Consider the following 20,686-nt stretch of genomic DNA (forward strand, 5'->3'; position numbering starts at 1 on the left):
CAGAGAGAATGTGAGGTCAGAGGTCAGAGAGAGAGAGAGTGTGAGGTCAGAGAGAGAGAGTGTGAGGTCAGAGAGAGAGAGTGTGAGGTCAGAGAGAGAGAGTGTGAGGTCAGAGAGAGAGAGTTCTGAGAGAGAGAGTGAGGAGAGAGAGTGAGGTCAGAGAGAGAGAGTGCGGTCAGAGAGAGGTCAGAGAGAGAGAGTGAGGTCAGAGAGAGTTAGAGTGTGTGAGAGAGAGTGAGAGTGTCTGAGAGAGACACCAACTGCGCACTGCAACTGTTAGGTATGTTTGTACACCTATGTATGTATGTACACCTTTGTTTTTACTTTGGGCGCCGCGTAAAAATCCTGATCGCCTTGGGGAGCCTTGAAAAAATTCTGATTGCCTTGGGGAGCCTTGAATTGAAAAAGTTTGGGAACCACTGCCCTAATACTTCCACACTGTCCCACCCCTCGCCTGCCAGTCCATGGAATCGCTCCTGACCGAGCCTCAGCGTCAGCGCTGCTCAGCACGGCTCCCCCCTCTATGGACATAGCCCTAGGGGGACCACCCCTCCCCCCAGGTTCCAGTCCTGTAAAAAACAAACAAACAGGGGGTTAGGGTGGATTGCTTATTTAAGGCAATGAGCCTTGGTTCAGATAAAATAAAAAATATTCAGCGTAGCTGTGATTGCTCCTTTAATGTCTGCATTTTTCCACTTTGTGAAGCCCCATGTATCTACCACTATCCTGTATCATAGCGCTAACTGATGTAGTGAGACTACCGATTCCCTCACCACAATCTGTGCAAGGTTTGTTAGGAAAGCTTTTCCCAGGGAAGCAGCTAGCACAAAGTGAGTAGCCTGTGGACGGCTTTCCTGCAAACTGTACATTCACATCAGAACACATATCCTCACAAAATTAGAATAATAATCATTGGAAAGGCATGTGCTTTTCAAGTTCTAGCAATACACCTTCAACGCCAAAATGAGTTCAGATCATGAGCTTAGAGATAAAACAGAGAACAATTCTCACAGTCCGAGTGTAGAATGCTCAGGCCTGTTCTGCAGACACTGTAACATGACATTCATGTAAATACTGTGTATGTCGCTTATTCTCTGAGGCAGCAGTGCTCAACTTCAGTCCTTAAGCCAACCCCAACAAATCAGGTTTTTTGGATATCCCAGCATCAGCACAGGTGTCTCAATCGTCCCTTCTTCAGCACAGGTAGCTCAATCAATTCCTGCTTCAGCACAGGTGTCACCTGTGCAGAAGCAGGGTTATCCTGAAGACCTCACCTGTTGGGGGTGTGGGCCTTAAGGACTGGAGTTGAGCGCCCCTGCTCTAAGGAATTGAAAAAATATGCAAGCGTTGCTCCTTCGACCCATTTAGTATGGAGGGCCACACCCCTCCAGCACTGAACAGCATCATTACAAAGTCAGTCCTCCACAACTGACACATTTAGTGCATCTCAAAGCTCAGCTTCCACCCTGGTGAGTAAATTATAAAGAGGAGATGGCACATTTCACAATGAAACCTCCTGCTCACCAGCAGGCACGTTATGGGTATTACAAAGCATGTGTGAGCAGCTACAGTGAGAAAACTGGGTTACAAGATAGCCGTTCCAACAATCAATTAGGGATATAATGAAGTCACGAGACAAGACACGCAGGGCCACGACGAAGGTTAATTGTACGACTACTCTAGGACAAAGAGATACAGGCCACACGCTGTGTGGGCTGTGATACGTTATAATGGACCAACAAATCAATCATACAAGGTTGTCTTCTACACAAGCATAAGGCCTGGGATAGCCTAGTGCGGAGGCGCGCTGAGGCTCAGGAAAAGCGGTGCTTTCCCTGGCCTTACACAGCGCGCCGTCCGTGGGCGTGTCGGGGGCGGGTCTGGGGACGGGCCAGTGACGTCACAGAGCTGGTTCGCCCTCATTGGGCGAACCGCTCACGTGACCGGCCCTGCGCTCCAGCGAGCGCCAAATTTGAAAACTTTGTGAGACACACGCTTCCCCAAGCGTGCGGACGCGTGCGCGAGCCCCTGCTTTAAGCCGCTCTCATTGCGGCTGCAGGGGCTCAGGCCGAGTGTGAGCGCGGCTCAGCACGGCTCAGCCTTGCTCACACCACTATGTCCCAGGCCTTATAGACCGCAGAGGTCTCTTGCTACTATCAACCTTCAATAGTCATCCTAGCAAAGGTTATATTGTATCACAGCTGGACATGAAGAGAGAATGTGTTCTTCCTAAAGGCTCCTGTGTAACGACAGTGCTGCCCAATACATTGTTGGCCCCTTTGTCACTGCCAGGGTTAGGGGGGAATATTTTGATATTCCCTGTTTTTCTAATAAATAATAATAATGACTGCAAAACACTTCCTTATCAGGTCAAAAGCAATGTATATATACATTTATTACTATACCAAAAGCGGTTTGTTTTGTCTGTATCCCAAGGACATTCTGCATGCTCCGGCTAGACTTGGTGGTGCCAGTTTTAAGATATTAACACAAAACGTAAGATAACAATTCAGACTTCCCTGCCAGTGTGGCCAGCATCTCATTGCAACTTTGCAGAGCAGAACAGGGGCCGACAGCTCTGCCTGCAAAGTGGTACTTCTCACGTCACCATATTAACAATACTGCTTCAACGTGTTTACTTCATCCAACAATATCTAACATAGGGGCCTATGCAGAGAGCAGCGCTATTTCGAAATTCGCCATTTTTTGGAGAAAATCGCGCAGAAAACAGCAGAAAATGGCGAGTTCCGAAAAACGCGCCAATTTTTCTTTTCTATTTGTAAAACTCGCCTCGCGGCTGGCGAGAACCTCAATCTCGCCAGTTTAAAAAATATCCGTATGCAGAGAGGCGCGAACGGCATCTAGCGGCTGTTCGCGCCAATAAAATGGCGCGATTGTCTCCGTTTTGCCTCGCCAAAAAAAACTGCCGCTCGCGGCCATTGCAAAGGGGAAAAAAAAGGCGCGAATTTGTTTTAACACATTTCTGAAGCGCGCATCTCGCCAATTTAAACTCGCCACACGCATCCATGTTAAACATAGCAGAATTCGCACTTTTCTGCATATGGAGATTAAAACTCTCCAAAAAAGCTACTTTTTAATAAATTCGCCAATTTTAAAATTCGCTGCTCTCTGCATAGGCCCCATAGCCTCCGAATGGGGCAGTTAGGTTGAGTATGTGATACGTCGCTATACATAGGAAATACATTGCCCCGTCCTCTGTAAGACCAGCTGCAAGTGGCGGTCAGTAGAAAAGACGCCCAAGGCCAGGTATGCTGCAAAAATGTCCAATTTTAACCCCTTCAGCTCTGCAACAAGATTCTAGGCCTTGCAGGCCCCTATGACAGAAAAGTGCTAATAGGGACAAGACACCATTTTGCAAACCTTTGGGTTAAAGAAGGAGCCTGCCTTTTTGGCCGTTTGCTTCTCACTTTCAAACATGTAGGGATTATTCACTAACGCTGATTAACTGGCATTCGATAGGAAAGACATTTTTTTGCAAAGTGCTTATCTTTAACTTGCGTTTGTTCAATACATTGAACAAATGACATTCCAGTAAACCGCTGAGAATTTGAGGGGAGAGGTACCATGACTGTTTCTCTCCCCACCTGTCAGGGTTCTGGGTAGATAGGGATCTAAGTAAAGTGTGGGAAGTGCGTAGGGTGGGGTGGTAAAGGGGGGTGAAGGTTGACGGAGGCAGCCATTGAGGTGAGCGAAAATATTGATGATTCAGTTTGACTCTAAATTACTTGACACAGGGGCAAGAAGATTATTGTCAAACTAGGTCCTGTGCTGTTGGTATGGATTAGATGCCTTGATTTATGGGTGGAGGCTGCATCATGCCCTGGATGGGTGCTGTGTACGCATGTGTATTTCCAAAGGTGGGTAGTGTCACATCGGTTTGCTAAGCCAAGGTGCCTTTTGGCAATAGTTTTATGAGTCATGGGAAACTGTAGGGTCAAGACATGGCAGTGGGTAATCTGGCAAGGTTCAATTATGGGCACCTGATGCATATTACAAGTAACATACGGTATGGGTTATAAAGTTGAGGCAATTAAACTCCAGAATTGTTGCTGTGTGATGTCTTTCCTGGATTATGTGGACGAGAGAAAAGTGTCATTTACAACCCGTGGGCCAAGTCCGCAGGTTCTTGTAGTGGCCCCAGGGATTGTCTGCTTCTGACAATTTCCTTAGCTTGCCTAGGCAGCTCCGTGCCTTTTTTTTTTAACACTGAAACTTCTGAGTAAGCTAAGGTAATGCATATACATATGGTACCGATGTTATATATGCTTTCAAAATGTTTATATAAAATCATTTAAATATATCACAAATTACATTATCATGTTATTGTGGCCCTTCTACACCTCTGTTTTTTTCTGATCCAGGCACCTTTGGTTAACCAGCAGTAGAGCCTTGTATTGGTGAGGCACCCATCTTACCTCCTGTGCAGTAAACCAGATTACAGGGCACAAACTGTTCAAGCAAAGCAAAGCAAACTGTTCCTTCTGCGCTGTTCCCCTCCAGCAAGAAAAATCCCAGGCTTCCCTCCCTAATGTCAAAGAAGCGTGTGTTTCATTTTCTAAAAATGTGCCTGTTCTTTTGAAAAGCTTCATGGGGCTTATTTATCAAAGTCTCTCCGCAAGGGCAAAAAGATTCAAGCAAACCACTGCATTATATTTGTGACAAACCCCTCCCCCCCAATATCTCCCACTGCTTTCAATGACATGTCTGCCTTCAATTGGGTCTTATTTCCAAATGCAATCAAACATACCTTCCAAAATAAATGGTCAAAAAAGCAGAGGATGGGCTTACGCGGCCACTCGCTGCTTTGCTGTCTTTTACAATTCCAATGTGTGCTTCGAAGTGGGAGGAGGACACTTTTCACTGATGCTTCCCGCGGAGCTCTATCATTCCAGTAACCTGAACTAGTCACATTGCTGCATGCTAACACACAAACATGTTCGATTCATCTCCTGTTTCCTGCAGATAGCGCTTGTGCTGAGCATTGATAACATGCAATGCCAAGTTTGAAACTGGCTCGCACGTGTGCCAAGACAAGATGACATCTCACTTACTGTACTGGCGAATGGTTTGTACTTTCTATTTTTTTTTTTTCTTCTTCTTCTTCTAGCAACTCCCAGGATACTAAAAATATCCCTGGCAAATATTTTCTCATGCTCGAAATTGATTTTTAAAGCAGCAGGTCACGCTTGCTGGATCCAAACAGACATCCACTTCATGGGGGGTGGGGGGCGAAAACAGCAGCTATGTACTGTATGAGGATTCGCAAAAATCTACTATTGACAAACGGTTATCTTTGAAGTGGTAAAATGATAGACATGAAGGTAAAGAGTCTCTATATTAAGTATGTTTAGGATTATTAACCCCATAAACTGCCAAAATATTTTAATTTTAGGTCTCTTTTTTGGGGGGGAGGGGCGGAAGCAGTTAATGGGTTATTGTTTGTTTTGTATGTATGAAGTTTTTTTTACTCCTATAGCGCAAACCATGTACGCAACGAGAAAGTATAGTGACCAACATTTGAAAATTATATTCCAGATCATTCTGCAAATTAGGGAGGCAGTTTTGCATAATCTCTTTTACCCCTGTGCCTCTTTCCAAACACCCCGTGCAAGAGACTACCCTTTCTATTCTTTTCCCCATCAATCGTATTAATGGCTAGACTACATTTCTATAAGTGCCAGTCTATTCCCCCAAACTTCACTTTCTCAAATTCATAGTACTGTATCACACATGGGCAGACCATGAGTTCGGTAATAGAGACAACAATAATTAACCTAGAGATCAGATCTCCAAAAGCGCAAGGGAAATGGCATGAATCCTTATTGTAACTCCCCGACACAGTTAGAGAATTAGGGCAAAAGCTACAATCTTTTTTCCAAATCAACACAGAAAGCGTGTCCACAAAGCCACCGTAACAGGCAAATTAATAGCCATAGCCGCAGTCAGAAAAAGAGGGAGAATAGAAATGATAAACCGTCTTCAGGCTAAAATCGATTCTCTCATCAGGCAATAATAAAAAATAAAAAAACCTTGGATTCAACATTAGAGCCCCTGAAGGAAGCAAAAGCAGAATTAAACTTATTCCTCACTTCAGAGGCCGAACAATCCATGACATGGACAAAAAGAAAATGTTTTGAAAAAGCTAATAAAGCAGACTATTTTAGCGACTCGATTAAGAATTCGCTGCCGTTATATAATATCCAGTCTATTAGGCTACAATCCGACTCCCTCAGATTCCAAACCCTGAGCAATAGTTTTAGAATTCCGGAAATGTTATACCAACCTATACATACATCCCACTGAAAAGGCCTATTTAGAAACTACTTAATTCGGCTGATTTACCGAGATTAACTATTCCCCAATGAACACTACTAAACAAAAAAAATTACTTCCGAGGAAGTACTCCGGGTTATCAAACATTTAAAAACTTACAAAGCCTCTGGCCTAGATGGCTTCACTAATATTAACTACAAGAAATTTTCCAAAATCCTCACCACACATCTGCTGAACTTGTTAACCTCTAACTTTACTAACTCTGCATCGTTTCCTCCCAACATGCTGCATACATCAATCACATTAATCCACAAAGTGGGTCGAGTCCCGACCTGTTGTGGCAGCTACCGCCCGATATCGCTGATTAATTCAGGTATTAAAATATTTTCAAAAATCTTAGCAAAATAGATTAGTCAGAGTTCTTCTATCCCTAATACACACGGGTCAGGTGGGATTTATCACAGGGAGGTAGGCCGCCGATAATATCAGATGAATTATACGTCTGATAGCTCTGGACACGAGGAATGAGATACCCTCAATGCTACTCAGCCTAGATGCTGAGAAAGCTTTTGACCGTATCGACTGGGTCTACATGCATGAAACCTTGAGAGCTTTAGGGTTTAATGGAGCATTCCTCAAACCTATGCTAGCTCTAAACTCTGAACCTACGGCCAAAGTGATTAGCCAAGGCTTCCCATCAAATAAATGCCATATCAAGAGCGGTACTCGCCAAGGCTGCCCACTTTCTCCCCTAATATTTGCACTCTACATGGATCCCCTTGCAGCACATATACGGAATAATATGAACATCCCAGGTATCCAGGTGGGGGACCAAACATACAAGTTGGCCCTTTTCGCCAACGATATTATCCTATCAATCTCTAAGCTCCTGGTTTCCGAACCCAATCTGTTTAATGACCTCTCCTGCTTTAACAAATTATCTGGTTTCAAAATCATCAATAGCAAACCCGAGACATTAAACATCAACCTGTAAAAATAAATTATTACATTAATAGAGCTACATTTTGATTTTAAATGGCAACACACTGCTATTAAATACGTTGGGGTATTCCTAACCAATGATTATGAAACACTCTATAGAGCTAACAATCCTAACATTTTACAAACAATCCGTAACAATCTCCACATTTGGACCAAATTTAATATATCCTGGATTGGGAAAATTCAATCAATTAAAACGAATTTGTTGCCCAGATTGTTATATCTTTTTCAGAGCCTGCCAATCTCCATCATAAACACGGACATTCTCAGACTCCAATCCCTCATCACTAAACTGTTTTTTTAAATAACTGAAAACCCTAAATTAATAGGCATATTCTAACACACCCACAAGAGCAGGTGGATTGTGTCTCCCCTGCTTACAGTCTTATTATAAAGAAGCCCAAGCAAGCCAATGGGTAGCCTAGCTTGTGAACCCAGCCTTAAAAGGTGGATAGCTTTAGAGGCATCACAGATCCATCCCTCAGGTATAGATAACATTTTCTGACTCCCAGCTCACATCAGAAGGGCTATTCACAAATACATGCCGGCAATTGCTCATTTGCTCAAACTATGTAAAAAGCTGACATTTAAATACAAGCTTACAACTACAAATTCTTTCTTTAATGACCCCTCTAGCAGGAAATCCGGACTTTCCCCCAGGCCTGGACACAGGGGCATTCTTGAACTAGGATAAAGCCAAGATTTCTAGACTCACAGGTGTAAGTGCCAACATGAAAATGAAGCAATTTGACCAATTAGCGAGGGACAATGATTTCCCATCCAGGGAAATATTCTGTTATCTTCAAATAAGAGCACTCTACTCCAAGATAAACCCAACAAAAGTGGAATCGGAATTCGAAAATATATGTTTAGAAGCTGAGGCCCCACATAGTCTTACCTCAAAGCTACAGAGTCTTTGCTTTCCCGGCACCAGAGTTTCAGGATATACTTACTTATTTATCGGGAAATGGGAATCGAACTTAGGCGAGGTGATGGAGGGAGACGACTGGGACGACATTTTCAATGCCGGAGCTAGCTGCTCTATATGTACGACAATTAAAGAAAATGCTTACAAAGTATTGATGCGATGGTATAAAACTCCCTTAGCATATCCAAATATATACCTGGGTATTCTCCCCTATGCCCCAAAGGCTGAAATAAACTGGCATCATTCTTACAAGTGTGGTAGGCATGACACCGAATTGGCAGCAGATGAAAATTTACTTCCAAGAATTCCTAAATTTGGAGATACCCATGGACCCCTGGCTATTCCTACTTAATAGCCCAATCCAAAACACACCTCGAGCCAATAATACGCTAGTTACTCATATACCCACGACCACAAGGTGTGAAATAGCAAGGGTCTGGAAGCAGAACCTTATTCCATCCATTCCAAACGTCAGGAACAAAATGTGGCATACATATGCCAAATGGAAAAACTGACCAGCTTCCTAAACGCCACCTGCCATAACTTTCAGAAAGTATGGCGACCCTGGCTTCCCTTAGCAAGATACGCTCAAGTGAATCTTAATTCAATCCTCTTGTAACCCCCTGCCCCCTCCTGTACATGGCCGCACCTCCAACTCTCCTCCAAAAAGACTTAGGGCCCTATGCTAGTAGCCTTCATAAAAAAAGAGCCTTCAGACTCTGAAGACCGGCGATAGCAAAATGACCAAAACTGGCGAGGAGCCAGCGACGTGATGTTCGACTCTCTCAAAAGGTCTCACCCGTGGATCTGCAGTGATCTGGCCTAGCTGCATAGAGAGCTGCAAAGAGAGCAGCCTCTCCCTGCGCATATCTCGCCAGCGATCACAGGGTTTTAATAACAATTTTAATATTAGTGTACATGAGCAGGGGTCTCCGGAGCAGAACCGCGTTGATCTCAGGTCTGCTAAAGTGAATAAGGGGTTAGGGGCCATTAGATTGTGTTTTTTATTGTACTCTTGCTGCCAACGGGGGACATGGACCTGGAGTATGGTGATGAGGATGCCCTTCATCATGGCAGGGGTAAGTAGAAGTTTTATTTACTTCATTTATGCAGGCTTGCTAATGCTTGATTTAGAATGGGCAAATTAGCTATTATCCATAACTGGATAATAGTCATTTTGCCCATTACTGTATTGCAGGGGGGCGCAAACTTTTTTCCCTGCGCCCCCCTGACGGCTATCCCCTCGCTCCCGCGCCCCCCCCAACCCCAACTTACCCGCGCTCCGGCGTAATGACGTCAACGTTGCCATAGCAACGTGACGTCACATGACCTCGCAGCGTCATTTTGACGCCGCGTTGCCATGGCGCCGCAGGGAGGAAGCCGCCGGAGCCACGGTAAGTTAGGTTTACAGAGGCCCTGCAGCTCCCCCGGCACTTAATTTAAGTGCCTTCGGGAAGCGCGCGGGGCCTCTGTAAACTCCGCGCCCCCCGTCGGCAGTGTCGCGCCCCCCCTGGGGGTCGCGCCCCACAGTTTGCGCACCGCTGCTGTATTGTATGTGTTGGGAGGGGGGGGGGGCGATTGTTGGGGGTAGAGTAGGTGCGTAGTAGGGTTGTTGTGTTTTTTAATCTTTATTGTGGGTAGTGAGGATGGGTATAGTTGGCATTTGGTCCTTGCTGGGTGTTTATACCTACCGGGTGGGTAGCGGGAGGTGTTAACCCCCTCATTACCTTAGCGGTATTAACCACTAAGGCAATGAAGGAGTTAACCCCACCTGCAACCCCCGCAAAGCCTACACGCCCACCAAGAGCCAAAAACCACCTTCGCCCACCCCGCTACTCACAACAAACATGGCACCTGTTGTTAACCCCCTTCATTGCCTTAGCGGTTCGCCGTCATTTAAAAATGCCTTGAAATCAAAACCTGCTCCAGAAAACCGCACTAAGGTGATGAGAAACACTGGTGAAATAATATAACACATACAACAACATGTTGCATACTGGAAACATGATTATATCATATGGGAGAAAAAAGAACCCAGTCTTCCAGCACTCAATCACAACAAATGTAATGTGTGTCATACATTTGTTGTGATTGAGTGCTGGAAGACTGGGTTCTTTTTTCTCCCATATGATATAATCACGTCTCCATCCAGTCAGCACCTCACTGTGGTTAACACTAGCTGTGCGGGTTTCCTTTACGTGTAGCATACTGGAAACACACAGATGTTAAAGGAGCAATTCATGCTTTTATTTCATTACTGTTTTTTTAACATAGGTTTGAAGCAGGGGGTCTCTGGAGCTGAATCCCATTAATTCCATCACATGGGACCACCTGCTGCCTGAGATACTGACCTCCAAAGGGGGCGCCGGTATCTCGGCACAGTTTAAAGCTGGCCAATAGAAAGCCAAACCTGATGACGTCACAGCTTCCTATTGGCCCACAGGGCCAAGCTTAAAAACTCCACCATTACGTGAACCCTTCCAGCCAAGTGGAGCAGCTACCGGCAATCCCCTTCGGAGGTCAGTATCTCCGGGAGCAGGGGGTTCCCGGAGCTGAAATTAATGGGGTTCAGCTCCGGACACCGTGTTTTAATCTTATGTTAAAAAAAAAAAACAATGTAAGCTGGGATTGGATTTAAAGGCTCATCGCACAGGCACCTGCTGTGAATATTTGGATATTTGCTTTATAAAGCTGCGGTTCTCTTGGGCCATTGTTTAAGGGGGGGAGTCTGGGGGTGGGGGAGAGGTTTAATTGCCTCAATTAGGGGATCTCGCAGAGCTTATCCGTGGTCCTACAACCATCAGAGAACTCTTCCTATCCCTCCTTGTCTGGGGGGGAAGAATTTTTCATGTTCGATCCAGGCCAGCCAATAGAAAGCAGCAACATGATCAGCGCAGAGATGGGCAAATGTGTTGACATTTGGTTAGCTGGATTTTATTGGAATTTTCGTTCAAATTATCGTTCAAATATTGTTTTCGAATATTCTCCAACATTCTAACGTTATTTCCCTTTTATTTTTCATTTTCACAAATAATCTCCAATTTTGATTTTTTTTGGGGCACATTTTCGAATATTCTCAATTTTCTATGTTTTTCGGAGGGCGGCGGGGGGGGGGGGGGGGTTTGCACATTTTTTAATATTAAATAAAAACTAGTGGTGACTTTTTCAAGCACCAACAAATACGGTACGAAAATGGGAAAGAGAAAAACCCACCGCCATATTCGCAGCTAATAATAATTCGGCCAAATAATTGGCCCATCTCTAATCATCAGTGGGGGACATTGCAGGTTTCGATTGGCAACTGGCAGCCACATTTGCAAGACGCACCAAAGTATCCCAGGATATCTGGAACTGGGGGGGGGGGGGGCAATTAAAACAATACCCAATTTGGAGGGTATTGCTGACTTTGGCTGCGGTCCCAGTCATAACTGTGACACGCGCGCCCGGCGGGGGGGCTTTTGCGTGCACAGCGCTAACCGTGATCTGCGGTCTGACAGGGAGAGAGGGAGCTTGCAACGGGAGGGGGTGTGGTCGGGGATTTGCGGGGGCGTGGACATCACGTCACGCGTCAGGTTCGCCCTCATTGGGTGAACCGCCGGTGGGGGCGTGGCCACGCCTCCGTCGCAAGTTTTAAACTCAATTTCATTGAGTTTAAAAAATCTTGCAGCACGGCGCGGCTGCACCTTCAGCGTGAAGGTGCTTACTGGGCCCTTCCCCATTGAGGGGCGGTGCTTACACGCACAGCGCACGCCGAGCCGTGCGCTGTGGCAGTGACTGGGACCACAGCCTTAACCCTGTGTGCCAGAGAGGTCCAGGTGCCCGAGTGCAGTCACATGACCACGTTCAATAGTGGTCATGTGACCATTTTGCAGAAAACGGAAGAGCAGTCCTCCTCTCCTCCGGCTCCCTTTCATGACTGGACAGATCGCATCCTGTGACCCCATGGGAAGGCAGGACGCGCAATAAGCTGCCAAAAAAGCACCGCTGTTGGGTATGATGTAGTCACTATGCCATGGGGCCCCCCGAGTGCATGTCCCCATGACGTCCCGGGGCACTCAAAGGGTTAATGGGTCAATCAGGGGAGAACTGTGAAGGAGTAGTTATTGGAGCAGTTACAGGAGTATTCATTTAATCTGTAACCTGTCACATACAGTATTTCCTCTCTCTTTGCAGTAATAAACCCCACCAGGCCTGCTCCAGTATTAACTTCCATACCTAAGAAAGTAGCTTTCGATGTTAACCCATTGAGTGCCAGCGGGGCCGCTGCAGCCGTGATCACATGATCGCTCGTCTACCGATGATGAAAGAGGAGGAGTCCTGATAGATCGCGTTCTGCGCTCCGCAGGAGAGCCAGACCCCTAGTCGTACAGGCAACCAAAGGGTTAATAAAACTCAGAGAACAGGCATCATACATTTGGCGCTGGGGCATATTCGACGCAGTAGTAGATTTCACTTATTAACCCTTCGGTGGCTCTTGACGTAGCTACTGCACCATGGGGCCTGGTAATGCAGGGGCCCTTGACATTGTAGTCACAGCATATTCTATTTGCATGTTTTTCTAGGGGAGGTCGCGTTTTGCGCTCCTGCTGAGGCGCGGGAACAGAACAGGAGGAATCCCGTGATCGCGCCGAGGAGCGGTCACATGATCGCGAAGTTCCGGCAGGGGCTGCGGCCCTCTGGTGCCGCAAAGGGTTAAGGAGTGCTGCAGTACCTGCTTCAGCCCAACAAATATTTCCCATTCCTTAACAGCGTAATAGGCTGACCCTTTAATGCTAAAAAGTGGTCTGCAATGCATTGCACAGTGAATGGGTAAAAAGTACACTGCATTTCATGGCCCTCTGGCGGGAAAGGGGTTAATACACAGGAAATAATTGTTATATCTGAACTGCGACCCTATGCCTGTTGGGTGATATTACCATCCAGACTATTGCGTTTTTCTCAAGGATGTCTTCTTTCTACCCCCTTTGTATCTAAAGCCCTCTCCCGCCTTAAACCTTTTTTCACTGACTGCCCCACACCTCTGGAATGCCCTCCCCCTCAGTACCCGACTAGCACCCTCTCTATACACCTTTAAGACCGACCTTAAGACACACTTGCTTAAAGAAGCATATGAATAGCACTGTGGATAATACTGGACACATGATATAAAGCTTAGCCCCCTGCAGACGCACTTACCAGAACTCCCTCCTACTGTCTCTGTACGTTCTCCCTACCTACCAATTAGACTGTAAGCTCCTCGGAGCAGGGACACCTCTTCCTTAATGTTACTTTTATGTCTGAAGCACTTATTCCCATGATCTGTTATTTATATTATCTGTTATTTATTTGATTACCACGTGTATTACTACTGTGAAGCGCTATGTACACTAAGGGGCCTATGCAGAGAGCAGCGCTAATTCGAAATTCGCCATTTTTTGGAGAAAATCGCGCAGAAAGCAGCAGAAAATGGCGAGTTCCGAAAAACGCGCCAATTTTTCTTTTCTATTTGTAAAACTCGCCTCGCGGCTGGCGAGAACCTCAATCTCGCCAGTTTTAAAAATATCCGTATGCAGAGAGGCGCGAACGGCATCTAGCGGCTGTTCGCGCCAATAAAATGGCGCGATTGTCTCCTTTTTGCCTCGCCAAAAAAAACTGGCAAGAAGCTGCCGCTCGCGGCCATTGCAAAGGGGAAAAAAAGGCGCGAATTTGTTTTTACACGTTTCTGAAGCGCGCATCTCGCCAATTTAAACTCGCCACACGCATCCATGTTAAACATAGCAGAATTCGCACTTTTCTGCATATGGAGAATAAAACTCTCCAAAAAAGCTACTTTTTAATAAATTCGCCAATTTTAAAATTCGCTGCTCTCTGCATAGGCCCCTAATGGCGCTATATAAATAAAGACATACAATACAATACAATATTAACGTCTTGTATTAAGCACCCACCATGTGAGTGATTATTCTGTTGGTGTCACACTTTCAGGTGCATTCCCACCCAATGTGGGCATGGATTCAAACCAAAGGTCCTCCAGAGCGGCACCTTTTAGTTACTGGTGTTCCCTCATCGACACTTCAATGGCTGTCCAATTAGAAGCCGCAACGACACCCTGCCATTTTTTTTTCTTTTCTTTATTTTTACAGAATTGAAGCTGGGGGTCTCCACAGCTGAACCCCATTCATTTCAGCTCCGGGGACCCCCTGCTTCCAGAGATACTTACCTCCGAAGGGGGTGCCGGTATCTCACTGCAGTTTAAAGCCCCCGGTCACATGGGCGAATAGGAAGCCGCACCGGGTGATGTCCCGGCTTCCTATTAGAAGAGCCCGGGAACTTTGAAAAGCAGCCATAATGTGAACCCGTGAGTGGCTACCAGCACCCACCACAGAGGTAATTAACTCTGGAAGAAGGGGGTCCCCGGAGCTGAAATTAATGGGACAGAAGATATTCTGTCCACGCTCTTGCTCCCTAAGATGATTACAGGTGAGTATTTTTCTCTCTCCTTCCTCTTGCAGCTCCTGTGATATGAAGTGCTTCCCCTCACTTCAAAGACGTCCACCGCTGGAAGACTCCGTTGGTGGACCGAACACCCAAGAAAAGAAACACAGGAGCGCACCAAGGTAAGGACAATGATATAATTGGTTAAAAAGAGCAACAGTAATAACTTACATGTAAGTAAGGATCAATTCAAATGTAGGTCAATGGATCTCCTCGACGCATCGGCGTTACAGTGAATCAGGTAGGTGGGAGTCTCGGTTTCCTATAAGGTAGTCCCGCGCGCTGGGGCTAAGCCGATGACCCTCTCTGATGGTTCACCTCCGGGTTCGTGCGTTAGCAAACACCGTTGGAGTGCCCGTATGAGTGAAGCCCCCTTGTCCCTTTTCACTTAAATTCGCCGTCCCGTGTGTGGAGTCCAGACCAAAATAAAAAGTACACTAGAGTGTGGAGTAGTACCATGGGGTAGGTTTTCAACACTCAACCTCTTCGCTACGCGTTTCGCCTGACGAAGCATACATGTAATACTTTTTTCTTGGCTCAAATTAATGGGGTTCAGCTCCGAGACCTCCTGCTTGAATCCTGTATTAAAAAAAAAAATTTAAAACGGAAGAAAGGAAAAAAAGCTTCTTTCAGAGACTTTTTTTTGTAGTGTCTCATACAGCTGACACATGTTACTTAGGCCGCGCTTATAGTCCCAGCGACGGCGACTATAAGCGCGGCGTTAGGCTGACTGAGACAAGAGCCATATTTGCTAAGCAATGCTATTCCATAAGACACCTTAAAGCGAATGTTATTGAATGTACATTGTTTTTCGACATCAGAAAGGTTGTATGGAACCACTTAGTGGATATGGACCTATGATGCTCAGACATGGCAGTCTGGCCGCGTCCATGCTGATCGCGCAATCAAAACAAAGTAAATGAATTGGAGCGTCCATACTGCGCACATGCACGTGAGCGTGGGTAGGAGCGATGCGGGCAGAGACAAACTTTTTTTGTCTTTGTCGCGCGATGCCCTGGTCAGGTGCGCGGTTCAGCCAATGAGGGCCTACCGCTCACATGACGTCACAGGCACGCCCATCGGCATGGCTTTCGCACGCCCTGCCCCCCATCGCGTAACCCTGCAGGCCACGGATCTCTGCAAGTACAGGCGTGATCTAGACTAACTGATACCAAAACATGGGACAAAAATTCCTTCCAGAAATAAAAACACACAGTGTTATTACAGCACGTGTGAAAGCCGAGTCTTTCCTTACTATTCCCATTACTCCATTACTCCATACAACAGATACCCATATCAAGTACGAATGCAAGTGAGCACACCCAAAGCAAAACACCCTGATAAATAAAACAACTCCTTAAACCAGGGCCAACTCCAGTCCTCCAAGGCCCTGAAGCACGGATATCCTTAAAACCTGACCTGACTGGAGTTGCCCACCCCTGACTTAAAAGGCAGCATGAGCTTTAAATGCAGCATCCATAGGCACCAAGAGATATTTCTGTACTTCGATTGGTTTCTTGTGCAATAACGCGGCACGACCAGTATGTTCATTTCTACGCGTACAAATACAGAAAAACTCAATCTGAGCTCCCCGTCCAATGCTGTGTCGCAATGTCCCGTACCTGGCAGGGCTCCTGTCTCAGCGGAGCCCCTACTACTGTGTCCTGGATATCACGATAAATACAAATAAAGATGGCCACCCTGGTCTTCATGCAACAGTTGTTTCTTTAGCCTATCATGACTCCATCCAAGTCTAAATAAATAATCACGGGGCGAAGACCCAAAGTGCCCATCTTTATTTGTATTACCAGTTTCTAAATAAACACGGACACCTTTAGTGCTAGGGAGACACACTGTTGCTGACCCCTCGAGCCGTGAAGGGGTTAACTATGCCCTGTGAGCTTCATAGCTGCTGACCTCCTAATGCCCTTGTAACAACTTCACTTGCATACATCGGCATCCACATGTGCAGCACACACATTAATACACTGATGCATACATACGGGCGCTGATACACGCAGTCTAAACACAGACAAACGGATGTACCCAATGATATACTGTACACAGATCCGCACGTACAGGCTCACAGGTAGATATTGCTAAGCTTGCAAGCCTCTTTATATTGGTGCTCCACTCAATTCTGCTCTACGATTCTGTGCTCTCCAGCAGCTCATTCACTCTCTCCCACTCTCTTCTCCCCAACCCCCCCACATCCTGTCTCTCCTCCTCCCCGCCTCTCTCTTCCTTCCCTTTGCCTCTTTCCTATCACAAATATTATACTGTTTTACAAAGTCTCTCCTTCCCCCTCACCCCCTTACCCCCTGCAAACACACAGTAGGTGAGTTAGAAAGGTGGAGCGCTGAAACAGCGAGTGTTTTAACGACCAGGAGGAAATGGTTGGGAAGTTACAGCACTAAGCGATTCTCAGCAGCACGACATCCCCTTTAAATGGAGGAAAGGGAATACAAAAAAATAAAAAAAAGCTTTTAGCAGCGCCTGGCTGTGAAATGTTGAACACATGTGCGGTTGTGTATTTAGATAGCAAAGTAGATATTGCCTGCAAGACAAGTCTGACCCTCAGCTGTCCTTGGCTGCATATAGGGGCACTACATGCAAGAATTCATCTATAATGACAATACTGAGCTTCTCAGGAGTATGCCTGCATAGCTATATTGTGCTGTTTAACCTGTTATAGCAGAGGTGGGCAACTCCAGTCCTCAAGGGCCACCAACGGGTCAGGTTTCAAGGATATCCCTGCTTCAGATGGCTTAATCAGTGTGCTGAAGCAGGGATATCCCAAACACCTGACCTGTTGGTGGCCCTTGAGGACTGGAGTTGCCCACCTCGGTTATAGAGATAAATAAACACAAAGCTCCAAATGTCCCCTTTCATAAAATAATTACAATTAAACTGGATTGCAACACATTCCCAAGCAACGGGGATTAAAGGGCTTAGTTATCATCATTTAAAATGGGAAATGGTTTTGCTTTGCACTCAGCAGCTGTTATAGGATCTACCCCAATAACGGTCACGCATGTAATGGTCACATTGTGACGGGTGCAAAGCACCATTACTTTATTTTTTGTTTATAAATCAAAACTTCCCCTTAATTTTTCAATAAGAAATGGGGATTTGGTTACTAACACAGACTGGCTCTTTATGCTCTCATTGCAGTAACATGCCATACATACACCCTTACTGAATGTTGTTTGTCCCCTTTTTCACACTTGTGCTCTACTTAATTCAAGCAGCGGGATCACATTTTTAAATCCCTCCAGTAATGGACGGGCCTGCAACTGGATCTGACATGTGACCGCGGTCATCTCGCAGCGACCACGTCTCTGGCAGCGTTCAGCCACAGAGGGACCCCCCACCGCTGCGACGCTGGACGCTTATCCACCAGCCGCTTCGCCCGTAAGATAAGTTCATTTAAGGGTTAATTTAGCGGTTAGGATACAAGTAAGGGGTCAAGGTTTTTAGGGTTGGGGATTAGGATAAAAGGTTTAGGCTGCGGCCACGCTAGCGCTGAGCGTGCTGACCGTGTGGTGCTTGCCGAGGTTAGTTTCGGCAAGTGAAATTATCCCGTCCCCGCTCACCCTTGCTTGGTGCTTGCGTAAACAAAAAAGAGACTTTCAACTGCGCTCAATTTACCCGCAGTGCCCCCCCCCCCCCGCGCGCTTGCGGAATAGGCAGGACACCCGGCGCTCATGCTTGGTGAGCTGGTGACGTCACCGCTCTCAAGCACGAGCGCGGTCAGCGCTAGCGTGGCCGCAGCCTTAGGGTAAGGGGTTAGGTTTTTAGGGTTAGGATTAAGGTAGGGGATTAGGTTTAGGTTTTTAGGGTTGGGGATTAGGATAAAGGTTTAGGGTAAGGGGTCAAGGTTTTTAGGGTAGGGGGTAGCATTAGTATTAGCAGTTAAGATTTGTGATTTTTAGGCTAAGGGGTACGGTTAAGGAATTACCTTGGTGGCGCAGCGGCCGGTGGCGAGACGTCCCTGCGGCGAGGTGAGTAGCAGCTAAACGCCGGCGGAGATTTGATGGTGAAAAAAGGCCACGACCAAATGTCCTAGACCAGTCCTACAATACATTGCAGAGTAAAGCGCTGCTGGCCCCTCAAACACAGAAAGGGTACACAACTCCTCAGCCTATGAGCCCCCTTAAGGCCAACACCGTACCCATTAACAGAAAACCCTGCCATATGTCAGCAACTTCACCCCGAGTTTTACATTATTAACCATTGCAAACAACATAACACCCTATACCTAGCCCTACAAAACATGGGTCCTCAAGCTGCAGTAACTGGATCATCTGTGGTCCCTGAACACTACAGTGCTGATGCTGAAAACCCCTCACAATGTGCCCTGCAGTCCCTGGACTTCCAGTGTATCCATGCAGAGGTCTGGTGTTTAGATCAAGGTCCAGCAATGTAAAAAGATATATCACAAGACGCAGCCAACGTTATTGCAACGTTTGGCGCGCTGCAGCGGGACATACACAACGCGCCCGTGGGAGCAGCCATTGTCTATAATCCGCTGCACAAGAGAAGGGGGCGGGACTGACGCACCGCTTCCCCCCGTGGGAGCGCGCCACAGGTTGCAATAACGTCGGTTACATCTGCATGTCTGAATATACTGACGGTCTGGTGGCCAAGCAGGGCTATTAACATTGTAGTGGGCCCGGGACTTTTAAAATATACACCAAGTGTACATATGCTGGCGATCACAGCAAAATAGAGCGTCTAGCATTATTATTATTATTATTATTAATAATCATAACCGCTTCTTGCAGCCAAAGGGTTAGCACAGCAGTTATCTGCTATTATGAAAATTTAAGAACGCGTTACCATAGGATGAAAATAGTACATTATTACTAGATTTTTTTATTTGCAAACCTAAACGCCCACTTTTTTTTTTTTTTTTAATGCGGAAAAATAATAATAAGATCTTCTCGGAAAAGAACAGCCGCTCATTTCTAGCCTAATAATGGAGACACCGCGTTTTATTTGCTATAGCACCACAGGGTGTATGCATCAAAGTAACAGTGGTGCAATTCTGCACCCGATGTCAGATCAAAGATGAAGTTCAGTACCACTGCTTTATAATAAGGCATCAGTACCACTGCTTTATAATAAGGCATCAGTACCACTGCTTTATAATAAGGCATTAGTACCACTGCTTTATAATAAGGCATCAGTACCACTGCTTTATAATAAGGCATCAGTACCACTGCTTTATAATAAGGCAACAGTACCACTGCTTTATAATAAGGCAACAGTACCACTGCTTTATAATAAGGCAACAGTACCACTGCTTTATAATAAGGCATCAGTACCACTGCTTTATAATAAGGCAACAGTACCACTGCTTTATAATAAGGCAACAGTACCACTGCTTTATAATAAGGCAACAGTACCACTGCTTTATAATAAGGCATCAGTACCACTGCTTTATAATAAGGCATCAGTACCACTGCTTTATAATAAGGCAACAGTACCACTGCTTTATAATAAGGCAACAGTACCACTGCTTTATAATAAGGCAACAGTACCACTGCTTTATAATAAGGCATCAGTACCACTGCTTATAATAAGGCATCAGTACCACTGCTTTATAATAAGGCAACAGTACCACTGCTTTATAATAAGGCAACAGTATCACTGCTTTATAAGGCAACTGTATCACTGCTTTATAATAAGGCATCAAACCACTGCTTATAATAAGGCATCAGAACCACTGCTTTTTAATAAGGCATCAGTACCACTGCTTTATAATAAGGCAACAGTACCACTGCTTTATAATAAGGCATCAGTACCACTGCTTATAATAAGGCATCAGTACCATTGCTTTATAATAAGGCATAATTACCACTGCTTTATAATAAGGCATCAGTACCACTGCTTTATAATAAGGCATCAGTACCACTGCTTTATAATAAGGCAACAGTACCACTGCTTTATAATAAGGCATCAGTGCCTGCTGCGGAGTCCTGC

The 20,686-nt window shown here is 45.8% G+C and overlaps 1 protein-coding gene across 12 annotated transcripts in view; it reads right to left on the reverse strand.

Annotated features, from left to right (window-relative positions):
• The window catches only part of AMOTL1 (angiomotin like 1), a 138,639-nt gene that overhangs the window by 88,751 nt on the left and 29,202 nt on the right, over positions 1-20,686 (reverse strand). For 4 of the 12 annotated variants that reach the window (XM_075592487.1, XM_075592486.1, XM_075592483.1 and 1 more), the window contains exon 2: positions 14,870-15,277. The exons of 6 other annotated variants lie outside the window; for them this stretch is intronic. The gene's annotated coding sequence lies outside the window, so the exon portion shown is untranslated. Of the gene's footprint in view, positions 1-4,768; positions 5,198-14,869; positions 15,278-18,659; positions 18,775-20,686 lie in introns of those variants that run through there. 2 more of the 12 variants (XM_075592484.1, XM_075592489.1) reach the window with 2 other exon arrangements.

This window comes from Ascaphus truei, chromosome 3, assembly GCF_040206685.1.
Source record: "Ascaphus truei isolate aAscTru1 chromosome 3, aAscTru1.hap1, whole genome shotgun sequence".
In the NCBI taxonomy this organism is placed as follows: domain Eukaryota; kingdom Metazoa; phylum Chordata; class Amphibia; order Anura; family Ascaphidae; genus Ascaphus; species Ascaphus truei.